General features: G+C 40.0%; 1 pseudogene; it reads left to right on the top strand.

Moving 5' to 3' along the window:
• Positions 1-19,587: 19,587 nt before the first annotated feature.
• Positions 19,588-20,481, top strand: LOC116907809 (annotated as a pseudogene).
• The last annotated feature ends 1,385 nt before the right edge of the window (positions 20,482-21,866 follow it).

Below are 21,866 nucleotides of genomic sequence, written 5' to 3'. Positions count from 1 at the left end.
TATATAAAGGAAAGGTACTGATTTGTTTGAGTTAATTTATATCCTTCTACTTTGCTGAAGTTGTTTATCAGGTATAGGAGTTCTGTGGTGGAATTTTTAAGTCACTTATGTATACTATCATATCATCTGCAAACAGTGATACTTTGACTTCTTCCTTTCCAATCTGTATCCCCTTCCATTGTCTAGTTGCTCTAGCTAGAACTTTGAATACTATATTTAATAGATAGGGAGAGAGTGGGCAACCTTGTGTTTGTCCCTGGTTTTAGTGGGATTGCTTCTATTTTCTCTCCATTTAGTTTGATGTTGACTGTTGGTTTCCTACATATTGCTTTTATTATGTTTAGGTATGGGCCTTGAATTCCTGATCTTTCCAGAACTTTGAACATGAAGGGGTGTTGTTTTTTGTCAAATGCTTTCTCAGAATCTAATGAGATGATCATGTGGTTTTTTTCCTTTGAGTTTGTTTATATAGTGTATGATGTTGATGGATTTTCATGTATTGAACCATCTCTGCATCCCTGAGATGAAGCCTACTTGATCGTGGTGACTAACAGTTTTGATGCGTTCTTGGATTTGGTTTGTGAGAATTTTACTAGGCCTGAAACTACTATGCCAGGATGTGCTTACAGACTGGAGTCTGCCATGGCTGTCCACTGAGAGGCCCTACCAGCAGCTGACTGAGACAGAAGCAGATACTTATACCCAACCATTGAACTGAAGTCAGAGACCCCTATAGTTGAACTAGGGGAAGGATTGAAGAATCTGAAAGAGAGAGTGACCCCACACAAAGACCATCAGTCTCAACTAGCCCAGACCCCAGGGAGCTCCCAGAGACTGAGCCACCAACCAAGAGCATACAGGGGCTGGTCTGAGGCCCCTGGCCCATATATAGCAGTGGTCTACCTGCTCTGGCCTCAATAGGAGAAGATGCACTTAATCCTTGAGAAACTCGAGGGCCCAGAGAAGAGAGAGGCCTGGCGGGGTGGGGAAGAGCACCCTCTTGAAGGCAAGGGGGAGGAGGAATGGAATGAGAAACTGTAGGAGAGGGGATCAACTGTAATAATAATTTTTTTAAAGCCCACAACTCCAGCACAGAGCAAGCAGATAGAAGGTGCACTGTGGCTTGGTGGCTGCCAGCCTGGCTGGAAAGTACTTAAGTCTATGCAGGTGCAAAGGTACACACAACAGGCAAACAGGCACTCACAACACACACACACACACACACACTCTCATACACTCACAACACATACATATACACACTCACAACACACAAACACACGCATACACTCACAACACATACATATACACACTCACAACACACAAACACACGCATACACTCACAACACATACATACACACACACATATACACACAACACACAGACACACTCACAACACACACTCACAACACACACACTCATACACTCACAACTCACAAACACACACATACACTCACAACACATATACACATTCACAACACACACTCACAACACACACTCACAACACACACTCAAGCACTCACAACACATACACACACTCATGCACTCAAAACACATACACACACTCATGCACTCACAACATATACACACAACACACACACTCACAACACACACACATGCTCACAACACACACACACGCTCACAACACACACACTCACAACACACACTCATACACTCACAACACACAAACACACACATACACTCACAACACATATACACACTCACACACACATACACACACACACATACACACACTCACACACACTCACATACACACACACTCACATACACACATACACACACTCACACATACACACACTCACACATACACACACTCACACACACATACACACTCTCATACACTCACAACACATACATATACACACTCACAACACACAAACACACGCATACACTCACAACACATACATATACACACTCATAACACACAAACACATGCATACACTCACAACACATACATATACACACACACATATACACACAACACACACTCACAACACACACTCATGCACTCACAACACATACACAAACTCACACACACACATACACATTCTCTCTCTCTCTCTCTCTCTCTCTCTCTCTCTCTCACACACACACACACACACACACACAGACTATTAGAAACAGTGGTTGGAACAAGGAGAATACAAGTGTGGACTAGAATATCAGACTGAACAGCTGTAAACAGAAAGCAGACATCAGTCCATGTGAGAGCAGTTGTTTTTAATAACTGACCAGATAGGAAAGAAATGCACAGTCATGTCCAGATAGTCCGCAGCCTGAAGATAGACGCAAAGATAGAGGAAAGTTCAAAGGGGTGGAAAAATTTCCATTACAAAATATATCAAAAAGGCCACCCAAGATAAGTAATAAAAATTATCTACACCAGTATACTACCAAGAAACCATGAAAGACCTCTGCTCAAAAATGTCTGGCAAGGTCGCCTAAATAGAAACCAGATTTTAAACTGCACTGAAAGCAAAATTCGTTTTGATATAATGACAGCTGTTTTACAAAATATCTTATGACTAGAAGGAAGGATAAAGAGATGTCTGTGACAATTAGAATGGTGGTGCCGCTGAGAGCGGAAGTGCGTGTGTCTCACGAGTGGATTTGTCGGTGTTTAGAGGACCTGGCTCACACATTTCTCGTCACCTAACGCACACGTGCGTAAACATCGGTGATTGTTCTATGACTCTCTTCCCTCTCGAGATTTGCACATTTGTCCCATTATCTACTTAATTCTCCTCTCAAGACTCCCTTAAAGTGCACTGCTCTCTGCAGCTCCCATCACAAACACTTGAGCAACTTACCAGGCTGCTGCTTGCTCCCAGATCTTCAAAGTTTTCAATTCTCACCATTATCATGACGTAAGTTTACTTGGAAACCTCAGAGCCACTGCTCCTCTCAAAGAGTTAAACTTCATTCTCCCATGACTTACCCGTGACTTACCGCTGCTCAGCTCGTCCCTTTAGACGTCTGCAACTAATATTCTATTTTCAACCAAACCCTGCTCGCCATCTGTGACTCGGTCCAGATGTCATCTCAACAGGGATGTTTGCTTTGATGTCCTTAGGTAGGAAAACATAACATTTCCTTTCTACTGAGCAGTCTGACAGGCTTGGATTTTCATAGCTTCGCTCGCATTTTTTCGAAGGCCGTAGATACTAGAACTTATCGATGTGTTTAAAAGTTTCCTAAGAGACATTAAATAACCTGGAAATATATATCACACTCTTCAAATGCTGCTATGAATGTTACTCATTACCTTCCCATTTTTTTCAAACTGTGTATGTATATATGTGTGTGTGTGTTTATAAATATATAAATATATATATATGTTTACATATCTAGGATAATAAAATTTGCAGCTGACAGAAAAACCCACCCCCTATATCTTGAGGTATATATCACACTTTACTCAGTGGATGGCTAATAATACAGAAATCTGTGAGTAGGTTTGTTAGCTGTATAAAAGGAAGAAAAATAAAGAGAAAATTGGGCCCAAGAGATTTCCACAGGGTTATGGTTCTATTTATCCAGTAACAGAGCCATTCAAATCTCTCTATAATTATCATTTTGCATTTTCAGTGATTGTATAACCAAAGGCTTCTTAGTTCATATTCTGTGGTAGTAACGGTGCTCCCAGTATCCTCCAGGACCGAAATGAGTGAATCTGGATTTCGGTTTGCAGTAGGAGGTTCTATATTGGACAGAGTTAAGAAGATAAAGGGTCCTAATTTCTCATTATACCAAAAGATTGAGATTAAGCTATTAGGTCCATGGAAATTGTTTGTATGAATAATTCTGGTTTGATTCAGGAAATAAATCTGGAGTATATTTCACACCCAAAACATTTTGTGTTGTTTAGCACAGTGTAATGATAACACATACAGCACTTCCTCAAGAATCTTAGAGTCTAGCGGGAAAGGCAGAAAAATTGATAAAGCCTGAGAAAACCACCGTCTTGTAGGTAAGCCTAAGACTTAGCACACCTGCGGAATCCTGCCCATTGTGCTACCCTAGTGGACTGGCCGCCTTCTCACATGGTCAAAACGGTAGAGGCTCACAGACGAATCCGCCTGTGAACAGCTCCATACACTCCAGCTTTGGCTCCCAGCCTGCACACCTCAGCTCTGACAGATCCGGTGGCTGCACACCGGTCCTGATGGTTGCAGAACAGAAAAGAAGAGGGTCCGGGCTGCCTTTCCTTTCTCCTCCTCCACCCTGAGAACGCCCTTTCCATGCTGGACTCAAGCCCTTCAAGTCGGATTTACCCCAGGTCAGAATATTCTATCAGAAATAATAATTCCACCCGCAGACACGTGTGTAATTTAAAGTTTTCCTACTGCGTTTTAAGTAGAATTAATGTAATGAATAAGGTATCATTTTACCTCTACATATCCAACATATTAGCATTCTAACATGTTGCCAAACACTAATGAACTATTTTTTTTTATTTTATGCTGTCTTTGAAATTTGGTATTACATATCATGCTCAACACACACTCAGTTCATACTGGTCACCTGTCAAGTGCTGAATAGTGGCTTCCATAATGTAAGTACATATGTGTGTATGCCAGATGTACAAAGGGATGCACAGTGTATACTCCTCTCTAGATATCTGTCATACGTGGGGAGACTGAAGTGCTTGATACTCATGGGGATGCTCAATACATTGCAGTTAGGCATTTGTGTGTGTGTGTGTGTGTGTGTGTGTGTGTGTGTGTGTGTGTGTTAGTTAGGGTTTTACTGCTCTGAACAGACACCATGACCAAGGCAACTCTTATAAAGGACAACATTTAATTGAGACTAGCTTACAAGTTAAGAGGTTCATTCCATTATCATCAAGGTGGGAACATGGCGGCATCCAGGCAGACACAGGAACGGAGGAGCAGAGAGTTCTACCTCTTGTTCTGAAGGCAGCTAGAAGACTGGCTTCCAAGCAGCTAGGTCAAGGATGTTAAAGCCCAAGGCCACAGTGACACATCTACTCCAACAAGGCTACACCTCCTAATAGTGCTACTCCCTGGGCCAAGCACATACAAACCACCACAGTGTGTCTCATCTTTCCTATCCTCAGTTTCCAAATTTGGCAGAGGGTCCGTGTGTTTCTTTGGATCTTGTCCATGGAAATCATTGTGTACACATAGTATTATATTTATTTTTGTCTTTATGCCTGTGGGAAAGGGTCTCACTATGTTGTCTTAGCTGGCCTAGAGTTTACTGTGCAAAACAGACTGACTTAGAATTTGTGGCACTGCCCATGTATCTGTCCCTTGGGTTACATAATAGCCATGTACACTTACTTACCTTTAGAAACAAGATCCAAAGCAGTATTAGTAGTTTGCTTCTTATCCCTGATTCAAAAGGGTGTCCAGCATCATCCCATTAAATATAGTATTTGCCTACAATGTCAGCCTGCATATTTTATGTTCATCATTCTTAAGGCTATTTTTAATTCCTAAATAACTTATGTGCTTTCATTGCATGAAGACTTTCCTCTTTCTTTAATCTTCTAGCAAATTCATTCATTTTCTAATAGCAAACCCAACTTAAATCTGGAATATAAGAATTTTATATCATGTTTTTAATGTTCCTCCAATTCATTTTAACAATATTTTATTAGATGTTTGACAGTCACTTTCATAAACAGATTGATCTGTAACATAATTTATTAACTTCTTCTACATTTAATATCAAGATTATTTTAGCATGGTAAAAAGGGGGTAGTTTCCTTGGTTTTTCTTCTCTCTAGAAAGTTCCATATAGCAGATATAATCCATTTCTTTAAAGGAATGTAGAATTTATCGCTTAGCTTGCCTAGATCTGATACATCCTAGGTGGAAAATTAACCAATGATTAAAGTTTTAAATGTTATTGAACTACTTCTGTTAAAATAATATCAATAAAATCATAAAAACAATAGAGAAAAAGGACACTGAACTGAGGCAGACATAGAAATTGTTTGAAAAGTAAAAACTGACCAGGAGAAATGTGTAAGAAGTTCGGTGACCTGAACAAAGGTTTGAAAGACCAGGAAAAAATATATATATTTCTGACATTCAAATAAAATTACATGATTTTTCCTCTCACCTTTTCTCTCTCCAACCTTCCCCAGGTAACTCCCATTCCTTGCTCCTCAAACTCATGGCCTTTATTTCTTTAATTCTTTTTTTTTTTTGTATAATTTTAATAAAGGAGAGTTGGGAATACGATTCAACAGGCACTAGAAATTCAAAATTCCAAAAGCATCAGCTTGCATAATATGACTGTGAAAGAGCAGGTTGTCTGGTCTCCTGTGCTATACAGGAAAATAAGGAAGATGTATTCAATTCAGCACCCAGGATTTGGGCCTGACCTTGAAGGGTATATGGAGTCTGTCAAAATGATAGACCCACTGCCTTAGAGCTGGTTTGTCCCAGGTTAGAGCTGGCTAAACTCATCATAGTTTAAGATGGGTTAGACTTTCTTACCTACTTTCCTCAAAACAGTCTAAGTTCTGAGCTGCTACTGGCTTAAGAATGGTAGCACCACATACCCATCTCTCTTAGAATAAGAGTGTTCTGGGGAGATGTTTCCTTGTGAGATGGATGTGGGAGTCCATGTTTTCTGCAGAGACAGAAAACAGGAAGAGTGAAAACGGAGTCATTCTTAGAAGGAAAAGGGGTGTGTATAGTATTTGCTTTCCTTTCCCTAGGCTCCGATTTCCAGAGCGCTAAAACATGAGCAGAAGAGTAAATAAATAAAGAGCTGTACAGTGAGGAGAAATGTGACTCATCTATTCAGAGGACAAAGTCCAGCTATAAAGAGACAATGGAGAAGGAGCCCGAGAGGAGCTCTGTCGGGGCAGTTTCCTTTTGTTCTATGAAAACTCATGTCTTTCGGGCAAGAGAATTTTGATGGCCAAAAGAACTCATAACTCAAGAAGTAACTAAAAACTGATCAGGAAACCTGTGATGGGGGCAGAAGCAACGGGTAGCATTGTTGCCCAAGGAACTGACAACTGATTTTACTAACTTGTGGTTATTTAAAAAACGAAAACATACAAAAGGCAAAAGTAAAGCTGTCTCCTGGAGTGCTCTGGGTCTGTCTCCAGAAAGGCAGGCAAACAGGAAAAGAACCATTGTTTACCACTCGGCCATAAAGAAGGAGACACTTTGTGCTCTCTGCAGGAATTCAGATGCACCTGCAGATTGTCCTATCATGTGAATTGAGACTAACAAGCTAGGTACCATACATTCTCTCATCTGTGGTTCCTAGACTTCATGCTGATGTATAAAACCATGTGTATATATATGTGTATGTACACACACACACACACACACACACACACACACAAACACGCGACATGAAGAAGTTGTCTATGAGGACAGGGCTAATGGGAGGGAGGGACGATAAAGATAAAAGTGATAAAGATTAGGAGGTCTCTAAGGCGTAGATCTGCTCAAAGCACATCATATACTTGTGTAAAATGTCCTTTGAAACCCAGAACCACGTGGCAGGTGATTTTGAGGGCCTCTGGAATGTTTGCGTGTCTTCGTTTTAATGTTAATTGTGAAGAAAAATGTTTTAATTAATCAGTGCATTCATACTCTGTAATTGTATGTATATATGTATATATGTAATTTTCCAATTTAAAAAAGCATGCAAAATGACACATTATGATCTGGGGTATAAACCTAGATAAATTGCTAATAAAGAAATTGTTTACAGCAATTGCCAGCCTAGACATGTGATTGTCATTGTATTTTGAAGGTTGAAACAGGAGAATTGCATGAGTTGGAAGTCAGTCATGTAGTAACACTCCATCAGAGAAAGAGAGAGAGAGAAGGAGGGAGGGAGGGAGAGAGAGAGAAAGACAGAGACAGAGACAGAGACAGACAGACAGACAGAGACAGGCAGAGACAGAGACAGAGAAAGACAGAGACAGAGAAAGACAGAGACAGAGAAAGACAGAGAGAGAATATATTTCTGATTGCTTAGCAGAAAAATATAAGAAAGCAATCAAACAAGCCCTGGAAGGTAGAGTAAAACTTTTCACTAAACCAGTTCTAGGAAAATATAGACGAAGAGGAGAAGAAACAAGAAAGGAAGTATATTAGTCAGGACTGTATGTATGCATATAAATCATTAGAGAATGTTATATATTGCACACATAAAATTACAAGTATATGTTTATTAGATTAGTAGCTTGCAAATCCGAGATTGGCAGCATAGCCATGGCTGTCTACATGCTAGCTAGTGGAAGACCATCACAGCCGCTCAAGTCCAAGAAAACAGACGCCTCTAAAGGAAAGCACTAGTGCAGCCTCAGTGAAAGGCTGAAAGTCCTGAACTCCCTGGGGAGTCAGCCTGTCCGTCCGCCTTGGAAGGCTGCTGAGGAACCTGAGTTTGGTGTCTGGGTGGTGGCAGCAACTGTAGATGAGCTCCCTCAGCACACGCTGGCTCTCTTCCTCTGTTCTTTACTCTCTTTCCTTCCAGGCCCTACATTGTAGCCTTCCCTCCAGATTCCGGATCTGTTCTATGAGAGCTACCGTGACCAAGGCAACTGTAGAAGAAAGATTTTAATTGGAGGCTTGCTCACAGTTTCAAAGGTTTAATCCATTATCATCATGGTGGGTAGAGTGACATGCGCAGACAGGCACGACACTGAAGAAGTAGCTGAGAGCTCCTGGCTGACCCACAAGCTGCAGGCCAAGAGAGAGACTGAGTCTCTGGTTTGAAAGCTAAATTAATCCATATTTTCTTATCATTTTATGTATATAGTATACAATACGTTGGATCGTGATTTATATGCACATACATAGCACTAATATGCTTCATTTCTTGTTTCTTGTACTCTTCCTTGACATCTTCCTAGAACCTTCCTATTGAAAATTCAATGCCCACCTCCATGACATACTTCCTACAACAAGACCACACCTCCTAATCCTTTCCAAACAGTTTCACTAACTGGGAACCAAACATCTGAATGGATGAGCCTGTGAGAGACCATTCTCATTCAATCCACCACATTGTCTTTTCTTTTCAGTGGCTGTTCTACTCGCCATTCATATTTGAAAAGTTGCTGTGGGAACTCCTACATATGTGTCTTACTTATCTTCTAGATTCCTCAAGTCCAATCTAATGGACAATCAGGATTAACTATCACAGGAAATAATAGGGGGGAGGGGCGGATTCCAGAAGAGTGAAAGCAAAGAATTTTCAAAACCAATTGTAAAGAAGATTAAATGTGAGGAAAGGGTATGTACTGTTACAAACTGCATGATCAAAAATAAAATAAATTAAAACAGATTAGGAAAAAAGTGATCACCCCCAAAGATATGATAGCCAAAGAACAAAGAGATGGTTCAATGGGTAAAGGGCTTGCCACACAAGCCTGTCTGTGTTTGATCCTCAGAGCCCTCATAAAAGTAGAAGAACTGAGTCCACAAAGTTGTTCTCTACCCTACACACACACACACACACACACACACACACACACACACACACACACACAGGTGCATGCACACACAAATAAATAAATAAATAAACCCTTCAAAATGATAACAAAATTCCCAGCTAAAATGTTAAATAGCAACATTAAAAAATAAGATAGTGAAATTTTTTCCAAACAGTGTGAGAGTATTTGTCTCTTAGCATTTCAGAGAGGCTGGGGGGGGGGGGATGTGTTTACTTCAAAACTATCCCTGGAATATAATGAGAAAGTTTTGCACATAGGAATGGTTTCATGAAAAGAAATTAAAGATGTGACACAAAATAAATAAAATATATCAAAGGAATAGTTTGAGATGCAGGAAGGAGAAAATGGCAGTCATGTTAGTGTATGTAAATACACCTCCTATCTAAAGATTAAAAAAATACAAGAAACAGTTGAATTAGCACTACATGATAATCTACACTGGCCAAGAATCTGCTGAAGTCAGTGAGTAAAGGACGATAAACTGACTCACTTAAGAACTAACCAAGGCTGGGTTCCATGTATTGAGTGCCATATCAGGGCACTAATTAAATGAGACATTAAATGAGAGCCTCTTTAAAAATAAACCAGGTTGAGAAAGCAGCATACTTATTAGGAGCAGTGTGCCTCAACCCTCCCAACGCTGAAACCATCTCATATAGTTCCCGTCTGGTGACCCCCAACCATACAATTATTTCTTCACAACTGTAATGTTGCTACCGTTACGAGTCATAATGCAAATAGCTGTGTTTTCAATGGTCTTAGGTCTATGAAAGAACCATTTGACCCCTGACCGGGGGTCGCGACCCATAGATTGAGAACTACTGACCTAACAGAAACCAAGAGAAGGTAAACTTTCTCAGAGGCCGTGATGAGAGAAGGTGAGAAGAAATGTACTTCTGTGTCCTTGCCCAGGACAGATTTGTCAAGGTCTTGTCTGGAACTGAGGCTGAAGCTGACCCCTTTAGAAGGGTCAAGGTTTTTCTTCCTGAGAACATGGCTTTTCCCCCTGAAGAGACTGGAATTATCAATCCCAAGGATACTATATACTTGGTCTATGACCCATTTGAGATATCTTGTGATTCCCCTGGAGTAACATTGCTTCATTAGCTTCCTGCTGGCTTCATCTTACTGCCTGATAGCTTCCCCCTGACTCTGGCCCATTTTTTTCCTTCAAATAGTAAATAACGTACAGTACTTCTTCATAAACTTGCATGGCCTAAGAACAGCTCGTGCAACACCTCCTGACCCAAGCTTTTCAATCTTCTTTGTGTTCTCATCCCCGAGAATTCCCCTTAGGACCCTGTCACTGAAGAATGAACTGCTGGTCCCAGTAAAATACAAATTGCACAGTAGAAATAAATTGAAATAAACGAATAATTGTATTTAGATGGATCTATTAACAAGTAGAAAAGGCTACCATATCGACTAGGTAAAACTGTAAGCCAGAAGACAGACAGAAAGGGGCTAGGGGATAAATCACATACGTGTTTGACACCTCTCCCTGAAGCAGACTGATAGTCGCAAAACTTAAAACCTGAAAGTGTGATTTGACATGGAGGTATTTACCATACAATGTGCGACTTACATAGAAAGAAAGGTCAATATCTCTATAATATAGCATATATAAGAAAATAGCCACAAGGTAGATTAACAAAGTTGCAAAGTTCACAAAAAGATGAACATTATCACCAACGACCAGCACTATAGGAGTCCTTATATAGTCATAAACTCATTAAATTAGAAATCACATGGAACATTTAACAAACTCTATCTAATGAGAGCATGTGTAATTTGAACTGGCAATTAAGTAATAAACATCTTACTAAGTTAAGCACAGATAATTAATCACGTAATAGCTCATAAACTGGTCTCAAAAAAAACTCAACAAATTAGCTTAATTATAAAAAGTTCTCACACCAGAATGCAATAGATCAGAATTCCTTGTTAATAAAATAAAATGTCTTATATTAGTATTTTTTTTATAGTAAACGTCTTGGGGCTGGGAGATGACTCAGTGGGTAACGTGCTCAGTTCCCAGGTGTGATGACTGCTGTGCTTGGTGGGCAGAGGAGCATGAGCTCCAGGATGAAGTGAGAAACCCAGCCTCAATACATAAGATGGAAATGACCAGATAGGACGCCTGATGTCAGCCTCAGGTCTCCACAGGCAGACACACATGTCCATCATGAGGGCATACACATAACACACACACACACACACACACACACACACACACACACATGGCTCAATGGTTAAATGCAGGGACTGCTTCTCTGAAGGATCTGGGTTCAACTGCTGGCACCCACATGGCGGCTCACAAGCATCTGGAACTCCAGTTCCAGAGAATCAGATACCCTCCTTCTTCTGACCTCCATGTCTGCCAGTCATGCATGTGGTACACAGACACACATACTGACAAACGCCCATATATACAGAATCAAATTTAATAAAAATAACTATATTTCTAATATAATAATGGAAATAACTATAATAAAAATGACTGTATAATAAAAATAACTATGTGTAATAAAAATAAGTATCTAAACATGACATATAATACAAATATTATATATAACTTAAACTATATATAACAATATATAACAAACTATATATAATAAAAATAACTATATATCCAAACCTGACATATAATGCTAATATTATGTATAAAACAATACAACCCCAAGTAGAATTGAGAGGTATAGCATAAATATTTATATTATAAAGAAAAGAGGCTGTTAACTTAGACACTAATTATGTAATTTTAGGAATTAGATGAAATATTAGAGTCAAGCTAGAAGATTTTAAAAATAAATTGCAGATTTAATACAAGCAAAGTGTTAGGTAACTAGACAGACATTAGAGGCTTGGGGGCCGTTGAGGACAATGCACCACTCCAGAGAGAGACAGAGACAGAGACAGAGACAGAGAGACAGAGAGAGACAGAGAGAGAGACAGAGGAAAGAGAGAGGTAAAGGTGCCAGAGCTTTGCTATCTCCTCATCCAATCCAAATAGCAGATTTCTCACCCTGACCCTGTGTTGTGAAATGACATTCTATGTGCCCTAAACATTACATACTATCATCTTTTCCTTACGAGTTAATCCAACTAAGTCTATCAATCACCCACACACCTGAGACCACCTATCAGGAACTCTAAGTCACCTGGAGATATGCTAAGAAAATAGGAAGAATCATAGACCCTAGCTGAGTGACCTTATGTACTCCAGAGCCCGTCCCTCAATGCAATTGCACACGTTTCCACAACTAAGCCTGCCTGCTTTCCCAAGATGTAACTCAAAATGTATTACCTTTCCTTCTCCACCCCTTTCTATCCAGTATGTGTGTGCCTGTATGTATGTATGTATGTATGTATGCATGTATATATGTATGTATGTGTATGTATGTATGTATGTATGTATGTATGTATGTATGTATATGTGTATGTCTGGGTAGATGTATGTGTGGTATGTCTATAAATGTATGTGAGTGTATCTACATATGTATGTATATGTGTATGTATGTGTGTGCGTGTGTATGTATCAGCTAAAATCCTAAGCATACTTGCTCCCCCACTTTAAACATCCTCGGTCTTTCTCTAAACAGCCTGCCAGTTCTTGCCTTCCTCCACTGCTGAGCCTGCCTACTTTCTTAGATCTTATCCAAAACTCATCGCTACCATTCATTTCCCTCCAGCAAGAACTGAACTACCAAGAGAGAGATTTACGTACAGTTTACCCTATTGGTTTCTTTCAAATACTAAAGAAAATGGTGCTGGGATTTTATTCTGAGCCTGTGTTTAAATCTTTTTAGCAAGACAAAACTAAGCCCTCATAGATGAAAACCCTGATTCTCAAGTAACAAAAACAATTGGACTTTCTCTGTTATTGATTTAATGGTAATGAGATAAGAAAATGAGTAGCTTTACAAGGTAAGAATTTAATGTTCTTAAGTTTCATATTAATTTTGTCAGGCTTGTTAATAAAGTCAAGTTTTTTTGCTAATATTTATTACTGCAAAAATCAAATGAATTGACTCTCATATTTCTCATATTATAAAATTCACCCTGGGAGGGGCGGGGAGGAGGGGGAACACTCACTATTAGAGTATAAAAGATGGCATCAATAAAAATCTTTTAATTGACCACTTATAAGCAACTATTTCCCGTTTATCTAAGACTAGAAATATTGTAGCTGTGTCCCTGAGTTTTATAGATCATTTAAAAAATATTTGCCACACTGAAAGCTCGTAAGCTTAGGACATGCAAGGTGACCATTACATTTTATACATGAACTGTCAACATATAAACTATGCAATAAAATTTTGCACATTTATTGTGTTTTATTTACTAGTGATTTTCAATTTAAAAGAAAAAGACCTTACCTCTGGGTGATCCTACTGTTCCTGTATTTGTTATTACAGTTATGAGATAGATATTAGAAAATGTGTTCATTTGTATCATGAGCACTGTCTCCTAAGTTTATAAGAAGCCTAAGTGTGTGTGTGTGTGTGTGTGTGTGTGTGTGTGTGTGTGTTCATATAGACCTGGTTAACACTCTGAATACTCTAAAATAAAACATAAAGGACTTATGTATGTCTCTGTGTGTCGATACTAATTCTCCTGACCCCTTTATCTGTATGATTTCCGTGTTATATAAGTTTTCTAAGCAGAAAAGTTTTGGGGCATACTTAGCAAAGCAGGTGTTCTCCAAACCAGAATGGGTGGTGCTAACATTTCCCAGGTCTGTCTGTGTGTCCCCAATGGCATTGTGGCTATTCTTTTAAGCAAAGGTAACAAAACACACTGTGCACTTCAAGCAGGAAAAGCTATTATTGCACATTTTCACCCAAGAAGAACATCTATACACAAAGTTCTTCAAGCAAGTTTTCCTTGAGTGTTTGCTCCTGTGGGTTATGTTTTTGTAAACTTTATAACTGCTGTGTGATAGCAGACAAGAAAATAAGTAAAGACTATTTTTGCAATATTTGGGGTTCACCAAGAAAACAAACAGATTCAAGAATGGATTCCATGTAGGCCTGAAGCCTCACTCCTTCTATGCCTTTAATTGCTATAAACTGGCCACTAAGATTTGGTTGGGACTCACTTCTTTCCATCTGTGGCTTATTCCACGTACATGCAATCAGATCAGACCGGGTCAGGTACCTGCCACCAAGAGAGAGACAGGGTAAGATGGTTGACCAGTGACGTTTTCAGAGAATGTTGTTCAGAGACAAGGGGAGAAGCTGTGAGAATCAAAATGGAGTCACACTGGGGCATGGTAGCATTTGCCTATAATTCCCATAATTGGGAGCCTGAAACAAGGGAATCAGATATTTGATACTAGCCCAAGCTTCACAGCAAAATGTTTTCAACAAAAATGGGTTCATGTGTGCCAACCGTTCCTAAAGTACCTGAAGCCAAGAAGCTTTAGAGCAGTAGTGGTTCTTGTACATAGTTACAATTAGTCATGATACTAATTGAATGTGTTTCTAACTTTGACTTCTACCTGTATTCTGTTTATGGTGTTTACTTTAAATACTTCAGATATTTTACCTCAAGACTGAGGAATAAAAGAGTGGGGGAAATGTAATCTTCCTTGAAGGAATGGAGAGGTACAAGAAGACCTCTGTGCCCCCACCTTTGACCATTAGCCTTTTGAAAAATGGACTCCAAGAAATTGTAAGTTCCTCAGGAATCTTATGCTGGGGGAAGTAATTAGGTGTTGTCTGTGTTAGTATGAGGGAAAGCATATCTCCCAGAAAGGGGTTTAGAAATGTCAGACTATCTTGCAGAAGGGAGTAGAAGTAGATGGAGTATAAGATCACACCTTAACTGGGACTCTATGGTTATGCACCCATCTGACCCTCTATTTAAATCTAAACCTCATGTTGGAGCCTCTATATGGACCTGGTGCAGAGGCTGGGTAAATGCTACTAAACTTGTGTCTTACTCTTAGCAAAGTAGTAGTTGCATCGAATAACTCTTTCTTGCTTCATTTGTTTAATTAGTGGCCAAGCCTAAGCTGTTATAGCTTCCAGAGCCCAATATCTCACCCTAACACCGATAGCACTTATAACTGTAACATCAAAAGGGCAGTGTCGTGAGGAACTAGTCCCTTTTTGGTGCCATACATTCTTTCTTGGTTCATTTTCTCACCTTGACTAAGCAAAAATAACCAAACCATTTTAATATTTAAAACCTGTCTTAGTTACTTTAATGTTTAAAACCTGTCTTAGTTACTTTTCTATTGCTGTAACAGAGCACCATGACCAAAGCAACTTACAAAAAAAAAAGAAATCATTTAATTTAAACTTACAGTTTCAGAGGGTTAGAGTCCATGAAGGTGGGGCAAAGGCAAGGCAGCATACACACCTGAGAGCTCACATCTCAAACAGCAGGCAGGAAACCAGATGCCCACTGAGAATGACACGATGAATCTTTTGAAACCTCAATGGTCCACCTCTAGTGACACATCTCCTCCAACAAGACCGCACCTTAATCCTTCCCAAACAGTTCCACCAACTGGGGACCAAGTGTTCAAACGTATGAGCCTATGGGAACCATTTTCATTCAAACCACCACATTACACTCCCTGGCTTCCAAAGGCTCATGGCCATTATCATAATGCAAACTGCATTCAGTTCAACTTCAAATGTCCCCATAGTATTTCAGTCTTATCACAGCTTAAAGGTCTGACGTTCAAAGTCTCTTCTGAAACTTGAAGCAATATCTTAATTGTAACTCCCTGTAAAATCAGAGCAAATTATGTACTTCCAAATTGCCATAGCAACAAATACACATTTCCATTCCAAAGGGGGAGAAATTACAACATAGTGAGGAAAAGCTGGACCAAATCAAGACCAAAACCCACAGGGCAAATTCCAAATCCTGTAGTTCCATGTCTATGTTAGAGGGCTTAGATGGGAAACATTGTAGCACTCAGGTTAAAGTGGGGATTTATGGAAGTTAAGTGATTAATAGAGTCTTGGCTGAAGTCCACCACCTGTAAGCTACTCTAATAAATTGTCTTTTAATATGTAGATACCCAGTCTATCAGTCCCTTTCCTTTAGAGAACCCTGAATAGCAGATTTTTCACTCTGTGGTATTTTCATACTTAAAAGTCTGCTTAGATTTGAACAAAAATTAAACTATCATTAAGTATGAAGAAAACATCAAAAGTTTTATGATTTTCTCCTAAGGTATGTGCAAGTTTTTAAAAGACTAATATTATAATAAATTTTATAATAATATAAACCAGAAGTGTCTAAATATAAAGAAAACATCAAAAATTTTAGAATTTTCTCCTAAGGTATGCACATTTTTGAAAAGACTAATATTACAATAAATTTTATAATAATATAAACCAGAAATGTCTACCTCATGGGCATAAGTTTTCAACAAAATCTTCTGTTTTTAGTTCCACTTGCAAATAACATTGTCCATTGTTAATGATTATTTTAATCCACACTGAAACGATATTCTGAGATGTGTGGTTGGCAAAACAAATAATTAATCATAGACTTGTATTACATGTGGAAAACATTCTTATTCACCATCAAAACTGTAAAACCTGTGTCTTCATTTCTTAAACTCTTTACTCCACAGTTGGTTTTGCTGGGAGCTGTTTCCTGCCTGAAAAACTGTTTATCTGTCGTGTCCTCTCTTCACATCTCCAGGCGCCTGCTTGTGCGATCATTTCTGTTAGGAATCCCTCTTGGCCAAGCGTTCTTTTTCCTTTTGTGAGGTTCTGTAACTCCTAAATCTCATGAACCCATCTATGAGCCCATACGTTCTGGAGATCCCAGCTGTGTACTGGTCACTCTCACTAATGTATTTATAGAAATTCATACAGACTGGCAAGACAGAAACCTAGAAGTAGGTACTATCACCAAGAAGACTCTATCAGGTGAGGTAAGGACGGGTAAACACAGTTGGATCAATGACAGTGACTGTGTTATAGGGTCCCAGTGATTGGTCAGATGATTTGTATGTAAACCTCACACAGGGAGTGCTATTAACAAGCAAGAACAAATGACTGCCTCACTAAAATTCTGAATATTAGTGGTATACACATCATAAAGCCAGAGAGGACAGACTTTCCATATGTGAGGCTGGATCCCACGATTACAGAGCCTAGACATGGTGATCTCTCTCAGCTTAGAAAGGGTCTTTGCAGCTCAGAAGAGCAGCTGTAACTGGAACATCTCCTTAGCAGGATGTGTTCAGTCAGTGGCTGCACAGCATGTCTGGTCACATAAAATCCCCTGTGGTTACAATGTCTGTGCTGTGTAGGAGTTTAGAGGAGGAGACAGCAATTCAGTACAGAAAATGTCTGGTGTCTTTAAAGTGAATAGAGACAGTAAAAGACACACACAGAGAGAGGGGGGAGAGAGAGAGAGAGAGAGAGAGAGACAGAGACAGAGACAGAGAGAGAGAGAGACAGAGAGAGAGAGAGAGAGAGAGAGAGAGAGAGAGAGAGAGAGAGAGAGAGAGAGAGAGAGAGAGCGCTTTTGAAGGCATCTCATAGCCCGGACAAATTACCTACCAGCTTCCTTGCATGGGTAACCAAAATAGTTATGGAGCAAATCACACAAACAACTCTAAGAAAAGCCTGAAAGGAGAAGTTCTTAGGGAAGAGGAATGCAATGAAAAGAGTAATGGTTATTTCAAAAAAAATAATAAGATCCTATTGGAGCTACAATTCAATGGCAGAGAGCTAGCCTAACATCTGTAAGGCTCTAAGTACAAATCTATCCTACGTCAAAGCAGGGTCTCAGGTGTGTGAGGACATTGTTGGCATTTCAGTTGGTAGAAAATAAGCAATCTGTTTGTATGTTCTTTTACCTGGTAGCCACAAGGAAGTTAGGTCAAACAGAGAGGTGGGCAAAAACGTACGTATTTAGGGGGTTTTCCAAAGCCCGAGCTAATCTGGCTCAACAGCTGCCACACTTGGGATTGAGACAATCATAGAAACTGTGATCTGCTGGTTAGCCTTACAGATCTAAAAGACATGAGTTATTTTCCCCATTTTCCTCAGAAAAGAAGTTCAGAACAAGAAGAAAAAAACAAACACATGCACAGACGGGTGCAGATATAAACACTGGATCCTACCATTGTTTCCCGGTATGCAGGGAAATGTAAGCGTGTTATTTACCCCATGTGATTTAAATCTAAACTAATAACTTCTAAAAACTTGTTTATGGGGCTGGAGAGATGGCTCAGTGGTTAAGGGCACTGACTGCTCTTCCAGAGGTCCTGAGTTCAACCACATGGAGGCTCACGACCATCTGTAAAGGGATCTGATGCCCTCTTCTGGTGTGTCTGAAGACAGCTACAGTGTACTCATATACATAAAGTAAATAAATAAATCTTTTTTTAAAGTGTTTATGAATCCCAGACCCAGGCTAACATTGTCCCATACATAAGTAAACAAGAGAAGACAGGTGGTAAAGAAATGACTTGTTCTTTTTCTTCCTTCCTTTTTTTTAATGAATGCTTTATTAACATATTTTTTTTTCTTTGCTAACAAATGCACGTGCACACACAAATCCTGGCAATGTTATAATCACAACATTTCAAATTTTACCTATGTTGAATTTGCAACCATAAACCAATCCAAAATATTAATCCGGATAAAAATAGCCTGAGATTAAAAGGAGTACTGTGGTGATATATGGAGAGACAGAGGAGAAGGGGGGATGTGGTGGTTTAAATGAGAATGTCCGGGGTTGGGGATTTAGCTCAGTGGTTAGAGCGCTTTGCAAGCAGTTAAAGGCCCCTGGGTTCGCCCCAGCTCGAAAAAAAAAAAAAAAAAAAAAGAGAGAATGTCCCTCTTAGTCTTGTGTAGGCGTAATGTTTTGGGGCATCTTTCAAAGATTATTCTTATGTTATTCAAATGCTGATTCCTCTTCCCTCATACCTTGCTTCAATCCGGACACTGCATCGTAAAGCTTAGGTCAAGAATCTCCTGTCTCAAGTTTGTGTAAACAATTCTTACCATTTATTCTGTCTTGTTAATAAAAGCTGATCACTCCCCCCAACCCCTAGAGTACAGGAATCAACCCAGTCCTGTCTCGCATTTGCCTGCCTCTTCTTTTTTGCTTTCAACATGACAGATGCCGCTGTGTCCTTTGCCAAGGACTTCTTGGCCCGTGGAGTGGCCGCAGCCATCTCCAAGATGGCCGTAGCACCCATCGAGCGGGTCAAGCTGCTGCTGCACGTGCAGCACGCCAGCAAGCAAATCACGGCAGACAGGCAATACAAGGGCATCACAGACTGCGTGGTTCATATCCCCAAGGAACAGGGAGTCCTGTCCTTCTGACGTGGTAACCTGGCCAATGTCATCAGATACTTCCCCACCCAGGCTCTCAACTCTGCCTTCAAAGATAAATACAAGCAGATCTTTCTGAGTGGTGTGGACAAGAGGACCCAGTTTTGGCGATACTTTGCAAAGAACCTGGCATCAGAGGGTGCTGCTGGGGCCACATCCTTTTGCTTTGTGTACCCTCTTGATTTTGCCCGTACCCATCTAGCGGCAGATATGGGCAAAGCTGGAGCTGAAAGGGAATTCAAAGGCCTTGGTGACTGTCTGGTTAAGATCTACAAATCTGATGGGATTAAGGGCCCGTACCTGGGCCTTAACGTGTCAGTACAGGGCATTATCATCTACCGAGCTGCCTACTTTGGTATCTATGACACTGCAAGGGAATGCGCCCAGATCCCAAGAATACTCACATCTTCATCAGCTGGAGGATTGCAGTCTGTCACTGCTGCTGCTGGTCTGACTTCCTATCCTTTCGACACAGTTCACCGTCGTATGATGATGCAGTCTGGACGCAAAGGAGCCGATATCGTGTATACAGGCACGCTTGACTGCTAGCGGAAGACCGCTCGAGATGAAGGAAGCAAGACTTTTTTCAAGGGTGCATGGTCAAACGTTCTCAGAGGCGTGGGTGGTGCCTTTGTGCTTGTCTTGTATGAGGAGATCAAGAAGTACACATAATGATGTCCTAGGTGTTCTTCCCGAGAACAGATATGCTGTATAATAGACCATATTCTTGAACATTCTGGAGAGATCTCTGGGCTTGTCTGTTTTATCAATGGCAACTATTTACCACTTGAAAAGTGGGAAGCAATAATATTCATCTGACCAATTTTCTCTTAAAGTCATCTCCATAATGACAATATTGATGGGACTCAATTATATTTTTATTTCAGTCACTCCTGATAATAAATAATTGAAGAAATATATAAATATATAAAAGCTTATCACCCAATGGCTGGTCAGAAGAGTAAATAGGGCGGAAATTTCATCAGTCAGGAGGTGGCGAGAGAAGTGGAAGACAGGTTGAGGAAGGAGGAGACAACATGAGAGCTCAGCTGGAGCATGAAAGGCCCTAAATGCAAGTATTATGGGGATTAAAACAGATAATTGACTGCTCGGGTATTAAGGAGAAGCTTGAAAATAAATTTTGGTCCCTCTGTGTCATCATTGGGGAACTGGCTGCTGTGTTGATTTACTACATACAATTATATTAAAATTACCACTCACAGTCTTGGACAGTAAGTGATAGTGCTTAAGGAGATTTAGGAGCTGTGTGTGGCCTTACTGAGGACTTATGTCACCTGGAGACAAGATTTAAGAATTTAAAGACCCTAGTCAGAGATCACAACGACCTTATTCATGCTCCACCATCGCCGCTAATTTTTCTTTTTTAATTAAACCAAAACGGGAGAATGTTGGTATTCTGTCTAAGCTCCACCCCCACAGCTATCTGGCAACAGCCAGGTATGCTCCGCCCCACAGTTGCCTGGCAACAGCCAGCTATGCCTGACACTATATACTCCTCGCTCTCCTGCCCTCTTTGTCCCTGTCCCTTCTCTCCCACCCCACCCCCCTTTCCTCCACGTGCTCATGGCCGGCCTCTATTCTTCTACTCTCCTCTCATTAAACCTCTCCACGTGGAAAAAAAAGACCCACACTCTCTTTCATGTTTGTGGTTCAAGATGAGAGCTCTCAGCTTCCTGATCCTACCATCACGCCTGCTGTCTGCCACACTCCCTGCCATTGTCAACTCTAATCCTCGGACATCATATATCCAAATACACTTCTATATGGGGCCTTGGTCACTGTGTCTTATCACAGCAACAGAAAAGTAACAAACACAGCAGAAAAGAATTGATGATGATCATAATGAAATCTGCCCAATTATACAATACATGTCGTGAAATATTCACCTTAAAATATGTTAAAAACAAATCAAGATGATATTTCCATGTAAGGAAATCTGTGCTACATATTATAAGACATTAAATATTCAAAGCTTTATGAACAGATATTCCAAATAACAATACATTGGAAAAAGAGTAAGTAATAATGGATATTCA

This window comes from Rattus rattus, chromosome 8 (assembly GCF_011064425.1).
Source record: "Rattus rattus isolate New Zealand chromosome 8, Rrattus_CSIRO_v1, whole genome shotgun sequence".
Lineage (NCBI taxonomy): Eukaryota > Metazoa > Chordata > Mammalia > Rodentia > Muridae > Rattus > Rattus rattus.
Note: the sequence above shows the minus strand (reverse complement) of the source record. Positions and strands in the feature narration are given on the sequence as shown.